Genomic DNA, 11,032 nt, shown 5'->3' on the forward strand with positions numbered 1-11,032 from the left:
GTACCTATAATTGTTGATCAGTTAGGTAGCACGTTAACTACCAATACGGTGCTTAAAACTATAATTGTTCAGAATGTGTAGTTTTAATAGTTAATAAGAAAATAAATAAAATGTAATTGTTCAATAATGTGTAATGGGGAATTGTTCAATAATTCAATGTGTTGTGTTTAAAAATAAAAATATCTGATCATAAAAATGTGTTGTGTTTATATTACTTTTACAAATAAAAATGTGATAATAAACAAATCTAAACTAACAAATTTCAGATCATATTTCACTGAGATGGCCAGTCAATTAAGTAATGTCATTGTGTATTCTACGTAATGATGCAGTTCACGTCATTACGCATTGACATCACAATGTCATTTAGCAACTTTTAGCAACAAATCAACCTGCCTGTAGCAACTTCCCCTGAAAATTAGTTGGCAACATTGGACTTGTGTAGTTTCAACCACGAACATATCAGAAGAGAATTTTGTGGAACCTGATTTTCTTTGTTCTCAGATATTATAGTGAACACCCTCACGTCTTCCTCAGCAACATGATGATAAATATAGCTGCAAGCAGCGACACCGGAATCCATACTGCAATAGCAACAAAGTAATCTTAGCTGCTTATCGGTGACCATGTTGCCTGGCCTACGAAATAGGCTAAGCTTTCACAACAAGGCACGATCTCAAACCTCAAGATAAACCCACCAAAACCGAACACAATGCCATCATTTGTGTACATTCGCAAAACTGCTCAAGAAGGCTGTGAATGTGTATTTGTGTACCACAATCAGTTTCTTTCCTCCATCAGCAACAACTCCATACGATTGCCTGCCTTTCCTGTTGTACAGCTATGTAAGTTTAGCCAGATGTGCTAACAGTTTAGCTAGCTATTGCATAAAACACCTCTACATACGCTAACCTGCTAAAATGGCAACTGACCGTGTTACTTACTTCACAACCAGCTAGTTAAATGCTAAAAAAAATTGTAATGAAAAGTTAGGTGGCAAGTCATAGCTAGCTAGTATATGTCTACCATTGTGTTAGCCATCTAGCTGCTGTTAACTAGAAGAATTCCAGCAAACAATAAATGTAAACAGATGAAGAATGCCTTCTTACAAACACTAGGTAATGTGGTGGAAAATTTTTGATAAAGTGTATACCCCATATGTAAATGATGAGTATTGCCACTTTCAACCCCCCCAGAGAAAAGCAGAGCTTGATGTGGTACGATTAGGCTTGTTACATGGTGGAAATAAGTTATTGCTAGCAAACATCATAAGCATTGCCACCAGATGTTAGTTTTTGATTTTAACCACAGTTATTGACATATTAACTGAAGTTATCGATATATTACATTAGCTATTTACTTTATCTTTACTGTACATGTAGAGGTCTGGAAATGTATAAGGAAACCAGACAATCTAATATGTTAGCCTTAAATAATATGTATGCTATTATACTTTGTATAGTAGAAAATATTGTATGCATTAAGCACTACTACTGAAAAGTAATATGATGTGATTCTATGCCTAAGTAATGTAATGCTGGGGGGTTACCCTAGGTCATAAACATTGCATGTAGGCCATTGTAAGACACTGCTAGGGGGGTAATCTTGGGGGCTATTACAGGACAGTGGGTGATCTTGGAGAAGGAACACTGCCCTCAGCATTGGCCCTCCCTGCAAGTCACCCCAGAACCTTCGTGCACTATGTTGCTGTTCCATAGTCATGCCACCTTCTCCTATTGGTTCATGGTCTATGCTTATTGTATCTTTTCTCCCTTCACTTCTCCTATTGGTTCATAATCTACGCTTATTGTATCTTCTCTCCCTTCACGTCTCCTATTGTTTTACAGTCACGCTTATTGTATCTTCTTCCTCTGACTCATAGTCTTGCCACCTACGCTTATTGTATCTTCTCCCCCTGACATGCCCCTACAGCGTGTCAGCATGTTTTTGCCTCCTTTCAACATATGCATCCCATTTTAGTTTTATATTTTCTTTTAGGAGTCATACAGCTAGAAAATAAGAGTTGATTGCCTGCTTTGGCGTAGCTGACATCTACTGGCAAATGCTTGTGAACTGTATGTGGATTTACTGCAGTTTGTCATAGTTGCCCATCATAGTAGTGCTGAGCAAACGGCCCTCCTTTGCGGGGTTTAATTCTTCTTTGTCTTGCTCTCGCGGCCCATCTCCTGGGCCGTGTCCAGACGGGGCCTAGTTCTTACATTAACCCTTTGTTTTAAGGCCTAACCTTGTACCTTATGGCACATAGATATCTGTGTGCCTTCTTACAGTCTGCAGCACCGCTGTCTGGCTAACTGAGTTATTTAACCTTTTTTATTATTCAAACGTGGGCCTGGAAATAATGGTAATATTCCAGGCATATATGCTTAAAAATGAAACAAACTCTGCATTATTTAATTATGTTTAAAAATCATATAGGTGTGGGGTGGAAATAATGGGAAATTTCAGAAGTGTTAAAAATAGTGTTTAAAAATAATGTACAATTAATGACTATGGAGTTTATGGGACTTTCCAGGCGGGGTAAATCTAACAGCTTAAAAATTAAATAATGGTGTATTAAATGGAAAATGGGATGATCTTGAAGGAGGAGCCTGGGAGGAGTTGGAAATTGTGGTCTGGGATAGGAAGAGTGAGAAAAGGCATAAAGGATGGATGTAGGCTGAGGGGAGGGCAGAGTGATTGGGAAGTGTTTGTGAATGTATACACACCGCATATACACCTGTTGCTCCGCGGACCAACCCGGTTTACTGTATGTGATTGATCACCACATGCAATAAACCAAACAACCATGATTACATCAGACTCTGTGAGGACTTATTATTATTTTCCAGAAGGCATCAAATGCTATGGTTTTTTTAGATATAAACATTATATTTTTAGGCGATGACGTCTCCCAGCACCCCAAACTTCTCTGAATTGCTCAAAATGGTCTCGTTCGTTTGTGCTACGTTTGTGCCGGTTTGTGCCGTAAAAATTTTCGTTTTTTGCATAGCTTGTTGGGTGTCCTGCAAGGCAGCCAGAAGATGCCTGGGGCCAGTAACCTAGAGGATCATTGGAGCGAGGCGGGCAAAGCGACTTTTCTCACCTTGAAGGAGCAGCTGGGGTGGCTGAGTGCCCCTGTGCTGGGATATGCTGATTTTTGAAAACCTTTTTCTTGATATTGGCACTAGTCATGCAGGCCTGGGGGCAGTACTGTCCCAAGATCAGGACGGAAAGAGGAGACCAGTAGCTTTTGCAAGTCGGGGTTTGCACCCAGCGGAACAGAATATGTCAAATTATAGTTCCATGAAGTTAGAATTGTTGGCTTTGAAGTGGGCTGTCACTGAGAAATTTAGAGAGTACTTGTTGGGGGTTAAATTCACTGTGTTTACAGATAACAATCCCCTTAGTTAACAGACTGCCAAGCTGGGAGCAGTGGAGCAACGTTGGGCCTCCCAACTGACATTGTTTGATTTAGAAATTAAGTATCGCCCAGGGGCTATGAACCATAATGCTGATGCCCTTTCTTGGCAAGTTAGATCTCCCACCCCTATGGTCGCTGCCGACGTAGTCGGAGGAATCAAGATCCCAGCATGGGCTAAGGCACCCCAGGCTTTTACCTTCGTCACCGCCACCACTTCCATGGTTGGTGCTTTTCCAGTGAGAGAGAAAGTCGATCTCCATACTTTACAGAAAATGGACCCAGTGATAGGCCCTTTTTTGGCCGAACCTGAGACAGGATGTGGAATGGTATTGCCGTGAGTGCGAGTGATGTGTGCTGGCTAAGGCAATTCAGCCCAAGGTCCGAACATTTATGGGCAATTTGTTGGCATCAAAACCCCTGGAAATTGTGGCATTCGACTTCACAGAGCGAGCAAACAATGGCCAAGAGAATGTGGTCATTGTAACTGATGTGTTCTCTAAGTTCACTCAGGCATATCCCACCCCAGACCAGAAGGTGTGCACTTTAGCTTGTGTCTTGACTGAGAAGTGGTTTTACATCTACAGCGTGCCACACCGGATCCATTCCAATCAAGGGCGGAATTTTGAGGGGGAACTGCTGCAGGGTCTGTGTAAGTTGTATGGTGTTGAAAAGAGTCGCACTGCTCCATACCATCCCCAAGGAAACCAACAGTGCGAGCGATTCAATTGCACCCTTCATGACCTCCTGCGGACCCTTCCCCCAGAGAAGAAGAAACGGTGGCCACAGCACCTGGCCCAGATTCTTTTTGCCTATAACACCACCATCCACCAATCCACTGGCTATTCCCCCTACGAGCTGATGTTTGGTCGTAAACCATTGTTGACAGTTGATACTCTGCTTGGAGCTGCGGGAGAACACATTTTCTGAGAGAAACATTCACTGTACAGAGTTGCGGGTTATCCCAACAGTGCTAGCCTCTGGTTCACTACCAAATAACCATGCCCCTTCAGATCCCCTCCAGGTTTCTAGGCCACGGAAAAACAATGACAGTGAGGACGATGAAGATAGGATAGTATGCCCCGGTCCCCAAGTCCTGGCCACCTCTGGGTATCTCAGCCAGGGCAAGGACCATGTCAGGAGACAAACCCCCAAGTAAGTTTGTCGGCAGAGAAAGGAGGGACCAGACGCTCCTCTCGGAAGACAGCAGGTCAACATTCGACCCCTTATAACCTCCCACGGTTGGTAGTTGCACCGCAAGATGATAGATGATTTGGGGCTGCAGCTCACTCAGCAGTAAATATCATGAAGGCGCATTTCAGGCCTTGGCAGTACAGAATTTGTCCCCGGGACAGTGACCTTCAAAAGTGGGGGGTGAGTGTAACCCATAGGACTTTAGGACCTAGTATATATATATTGGGTGGGTGTGGCACATCTTTAAATAAATCTGCTACAGGTTGGGAAAGACAGGTGATTCTCATGAGACTCTTAAATATAGTTTGGCTAGAAGTGCACAGCATCTAGAGGAAGGTATGTTGATGCTGTTTTAACTCAACATTTTTATGTTAATGGCTTAGGAGTGGGTTTGGTTGTTTGGTTGAAATGCATAGCCGTGTAGCATTGATGGTTAATTGCTAAATTCTGTTGTAGAATCCACATAGTTTCTGTGCTTCATTCTGTCCTGGGAGAACTGAGTTGCAGTACTCTATAAAGGTAATTCATCAGGCTACTTGTTGCTTATGGCTGTGATTTATTGTCATGCTAACTATTAGTTGGTTTACATGCTTCTACAACAGTTTATTAAATCGGTCTTGTTAATTTAGCTGATAGTTTTATAGTTAATTGGGAGGGGGAAATACGCATGTGATGGGGCTTAGCGGGTAGCTAGTTACATTGGTCATGCTCGTAATTAGTCTTGTTCATGCTAGCCTCTTCCCAGATATGCTGCGGGGCAGTAAAAGAGAAGATAATACTGGTGAGTGTGGGCTTGGTGGCTACAGGAAAATGGTGGATGCATTTTGTGTTGCCTGTTGGATGTGGGTGTGTAATTCATCAGGTGCAATTAGCTGAAGGGAGTCCCATGTTGATCTGTACATTTAGAGCATGGTTACTGTACTGCCCGTGAAGCCAGGTCCCTAGCGTCAGCTTGTGTGCAGCCCCCCACGGTGTAAAGGTATGTAATTCTGAGATTTGATTTGAATGTAATTGTTAATCTGTATCAAGCTGACAACTGTTTGTTGTGCAGGACCTACTGTATCATTGTTTTAAACCACTGTTTTTCCCACATCGTAGTTTTAGCTTTCCATACCGTATCTCTGTGTTTATTGTGATCATTTGTCAATGTGGTGGCGCACCGTGTTCTTGGTGACGCCCCCCCGGACGTATTCCCAATGTTCTGCGGGTGTTAAGTCCTAGTGAAATATTAGCCAGTTATAATATTGTCACCTTTAGCACGTGGGTTTAAGACCCTGTATTGTATAGTGCGACGGGTAAAGTGCAATATAACCCTTGTATCATACGGTGAGACAGGTCAGGTGCGATGTAATTACCGTGCTAGACTGTGAGAGGGGTAAAGCGCAATATACTGTAACCCTTGTATCATACGGTGGGATGGGTCAGGTGTAATATAATAAACTTTAGGTGTTAGATTAGTCCCTCCTCCCTCATTATTATAGCTCAGTATGGATTGGGATACACCTGAGTAAGGTAGCGGGTAGCACCTGTAGCCCCTCTCACTGTGTGAAGTTTTACACTGGTGTGCTGTGCAATATATTGACTGTGTTTAGCGGCTGTTGTGTGGCGGTCGCCATTTTCATTGCTTGCTGTGAACTATTCTTTGTGTGTAGTGTAGTGGTATTTTATCACTTCCTGGTGTATCTTGCGGGCAAGTGCAGTTTATCCCACTCTTTGAAAGGTGTCAGCCCTTGCATTTTACTATCTCTATTCCTGAACCATGTGCTGTGCTAGCTATATGTTGGAAGTTGGAGATCTACAAAGAACCAGGGCCCGTCTATGTAGATATTCTCTGCCAGAACATAGTTAATTGTTACTTAATGACATAACTTAGGATTCTTTGCGAGTTGGATCTTCGATGTAATATTTATATTATAGGCTATTGTAATTATTAGGCTTATATATTTCTTATACAATTGACTTCACATCCGCCAAAATAAAGTTTATGTCCCTGCATTTAACGTAATTTACATCGATAAATGCCATCCTTGTTAATTAAACAATCTCACGTTGTAGCTTTCGCAAGCACACAAACTACACACAATCTGCGCTGTTTCGCGAGCATAATCATTTATTTACGATTGGTGTCAATTATTCTGTGAATTATTTGCTTTATTGTCAATCAAGGAGGATAAAGGGGAACAGGCTGAAAGTAATTATAGATTTAAAGGTAGTGTTTCTGCGTCCCCTGTTTCCAGCTCACCCGCAGCCACTGAAAAACATACGGGAAAAAAACCTGACGCCACATACCGGGGATAGCTATTATTGCACTAAAAATAGCTGTGCGATACATCGCGATGGCTGTATAGTTCAGCCCTAGTACACACTACACGATTTTAGCCCTGCTTTCGCCGACAAAAGCCCCAGATCAGAGGCAAATCGGCTCTCGATCGCTATGTGTGAATTGTTCAAAGACGCCATCCGAGAGACTCGCCGATGTCTCGCAGACGCCCGACAGATATCTTGCAGGCTAAATATCTGGACCTGTCAGGGAGTCCAAATCCTGTAGTGTGAAAAGTGTAGTGACTAGCAGTGAGTGCGCAAGACACGGGGTGAGGGGAAACACGGGGGAGGAGTTGTACAATATCAACAAGCATGGCTACAACGGACGTTCTGCGATCTGCTTGGACCCAAGAAATGGAGGAATATTTGGTTGAACTTTGGCAGGAGCACCAATGCCTTTTTGATGTTAAAAAAATCCTGCAGTACTGTGAATATGAATTCATGACTTAAGACTGTGACTCTTGCATTACAATTTAATTACATAAACAATATCAATAATAACAGTAGGCCTACTCCTTCAAAATACAAATATTGTGAGATGAGATCTTGACCATATTGCTTACAGAGCATAATATCTTTGTCTACAGTAGCCATTTTTGGAAGACTAAAATCCCATGGTATCGTGTCATTCCCGGTGTCACTTCTCGCGTGTGTTTTCATGACAAAACCTAGTTTGGAGACCAGACAGACTCGTCGGAGATTCCTCCTGGTGAAAAATCTTGTAATGTGTGACCCCCTGTCGCTGATCAGTCATGTAGTGTGCAGACCACAACGACATCAAAAATCCCGATTACAGGACAGCGATCTGACGACTTTGAAAGTCATGTAGTGTGAACCTGACCTAAACTACAGCAACCATCTAGCCCAGTGTTTCTCAACCCTCTCCTGGGCTGCATCCGAATGCTCATACTTCCATACTATATAGTACGCAAAAAGCAGTACGTCACAACCGTAGGGTGTCCGAATACCTAGTAGGCATTTAATAGTAGTCCAACGGTACCCGGATCCGAAGCAGGCAAACGTACTACACTACGCTATCCCATAAGTTAGCTGGAGCCCGAATAACCGAAGAAGAAGAATTCCCCGGGAAAAAAGAGAAAGAAGATGGCGGTGTAGTCAACTTGGTTAAGCTAACAAATCAATTGGGTTGTTACGTAACGTTAGCTTTTTGTTTTACCTCAGGTTGACAGTCAGCTAAGTAGAGCAGACTGATTTTTAAAACATGTAAACATTTAAACATCCGGGTCAAAGGACAAGTAAGATGGAGGCGGAGTACGTCCAAATTGTGTCCTTACTACTCGCTCGCATACTCAATAGTACGTACTACAGTAACGGTCGGGTAGTACGTTCTTAACCGAAGTTAGTGTATACTGAGTATTCGGATTCAGCCCTGGAATACCCCCTGCCTTGCATGTTTTAGATCTCTCCCTTCTCCAACACAGCTGATTCAAATGATCAGTTTGTTATTAAGCAGCTTCAGGAGTTCATAACGAGTAGATCATTTGAATCTAAAACATGCGGGGCAGGGGGTACTCCAGGAGAGGGTTGAGAAACACTGAACTAGCTTACCTGTTAACTCTGACAGGCTGCATCCTTCACAGCTGACAGGATTTACTGTTCCAAATATAGATGTTATTTTCGGAAGTTTGGCAGTAAATACAGCCAAATAATTTGTTTATTGTGCCGTTTTTGGACACCGCTTTGGTATTTTCGTTTCATTTTCAAAGTGGCTCTGTTTTCAGACTGGTGATGTCACTGAGTTGTAGTGATTCGAATTTGCTGTAATGTATCAATTGGACCAAAAGTCTCTGACGTATATAACAAAGAAAACTATGGACCAGCAAAGATTTTTTAAAAAAAATATTTGTTTTATTTTTACGCCAATATTAGCTCTGAAAATAAAGACTATGATGTGCACCCTATGTAATTGTATATATGTGTGCGTGTGTGTGTGTGTGTGTGTGTATGTATGTATATATGTATATGTATGTATGTATATATATATATATATATATATATATATATATATATAATTTTTTTTTTTTTTTTTTTTATTATTATCATTTTTTTTTAAAGTTTTTATTATCATAATAATTGTTGACAGGTGGGGGCGGGACCCGTTTGGGCTGCTGGGGTATAGGCTACTTTACGGCCCAGGGCAGAACTGACAAATCCATATATCAGATATGTTCCGGATGACAAGGGGCATACAGTCAGGTCCATAAATATTTGGACATTGACACGATTTTCAGCGTTCCAGCTCTGTATAATACCACAATGGATTTGAAATGAAACAATCAAGATGTGCTTTAAGTGCAGACTTTGGCCTTTAATTTAAAGGTATTTACATCCAAATCAGTTGAACAGTGTAGGAATTACAACACATTTTATAGGTGCCTTCCACATTTTTAAGGGACCAAAAGTAATTGGACAATTGGCTACTCAGCTGTTCAATGGCCAAGTGTGTGTAATTCCCTCGTTATTTCATTTGCAAGGAGCAGATAAAAGGCCTAGAGTCCATTTCAAGTGTGGTATATTCATTTGGAATCTGGTGAGGTCATTGAGAATATGAAGTACAAAGAGCTGTCACTATCAGTGAAGCAAGCCATCATTAGGCTGAAAAATCAAAACAAACCCATCAGAGAGATAGCAAAAACATTAGGTGTGGCCAAGTCATGGGTTTGGTACATTCTTAAAAAGAGAGAACACACTGGTGAGCTCAGCAATGCCAAAAGACCTGGAAGACCACGGAAAACAAGTGTGGTGGATGACAGACGAACCCTTTCCCTCGTCAAGAAAAACCCCTTCACAACAGTTGGCCAGATCAAGAAAACTCTTCAGGAGGTAGGTGTATCTGTGTCCAAGTCAACAATTAAGAGAAGACTTCACCAGAGGAATTACAGAGGTTTCACCACAAGGTGTAAACCATTGGTGAGTCTCAAAAACAGGAAGGCCAGATTAGAGTTTGCCAAGAAACATCTAAAAGAGCCTGTGCAGTTCTGGAACAACATCTTATGGACAGATGAGACAAAGATCAACTTGTACCAGAATGATGGAAAGAGAAGAGTATGGAGAAGGGAAGGAACTGCTCAAGATCCGAAGCATACCACCTCATCAGTGAAGCATGGTGGTGGTAGTGTAATGGCGTGGGCATGTATGGCTGCCAGTGGAACTGGATCTCTTATATTTATTGATGATGTGACATCTGACAAGAGCAGCAGAATGAATTCTGAAGTGTTTCGGGCAATATTATCTGCTCATATTCAGCCAAATGCTTCAAAACTCATTGGACGGCGCTTCACAATGCAGATGGACAATGACCCAAAGCATACTGCGAAAGCAGCCAAAGAGTTTTTAAAGGCAAAAAAGTGTAATGTTCTGCAATGGCCAAGTCAATCACCTGACCTGAATCCGATTGAGCATGCATTTCACTTGCTTAAGACAAAACTGAAGGGAAAATTCCCAAAGAACAAGCAGGAACTGAAGACAGCTGCAGCAGAGGCCTGGCAGAGCATCACCAGGGACGAAACCCAGCGTCTGGTGATGTCCATGGGTTCGAGACTTCAGGCTGTCATTGACTGCAAAGGGTTTGCAACAAAGTATTACAAAGTGACAATTTAATTTATGATTGTTAGTTTGTCCAATTACTTTTGGTCCCTTAAAAAAGTGGAAGGCACATAAAATGTGTTGTAATTCCTTCACCGTTCAACTGATTTGGATGTAAATACCTTTAAATTAAAGGCCAAAGTCTGCACTTAAAGCACATCTTGATTGTTTCATTTCAAATCCATTGTGGTATTATACAGAGCTGGAATGCTGAAAATTGTGTCAATGTCCAAATATTTATGGACCTGACTGTATGTGTGTTTCAGGATTGTGTGCCTTACAATAGATTTCTTGTCATTTTTGTTATGACAAAATTTGGCAGCAATATTTTGCATCCAAGTGACGTGACCTGTGGGTAAATGTGTGGTAGATGAAGTTTGTTGCCTTGTACAAATCTGCCAAGTTTGGTGAGTTTTCTTTCGATTAACTGTTTTATAGCCATTTTTAGAAAACGTGGCGGAGGAAAAGGAAAACAGAACAAATCCAATCCGT

Source organism: Megalops cyprinoides, chromosome 14 (assembly GCF_013368585.1).
Source record: "Megalops cyprinoides isolate fMegCyp1 chromosome 14, fMegCyp1.pri, whole genome shotgun sequence".
NCBI lineage: Eukaryota > Metazoa > Chordata > Actinopteri > Elopiformes > Megalopidae > Megalops > Megalops cyprinoides.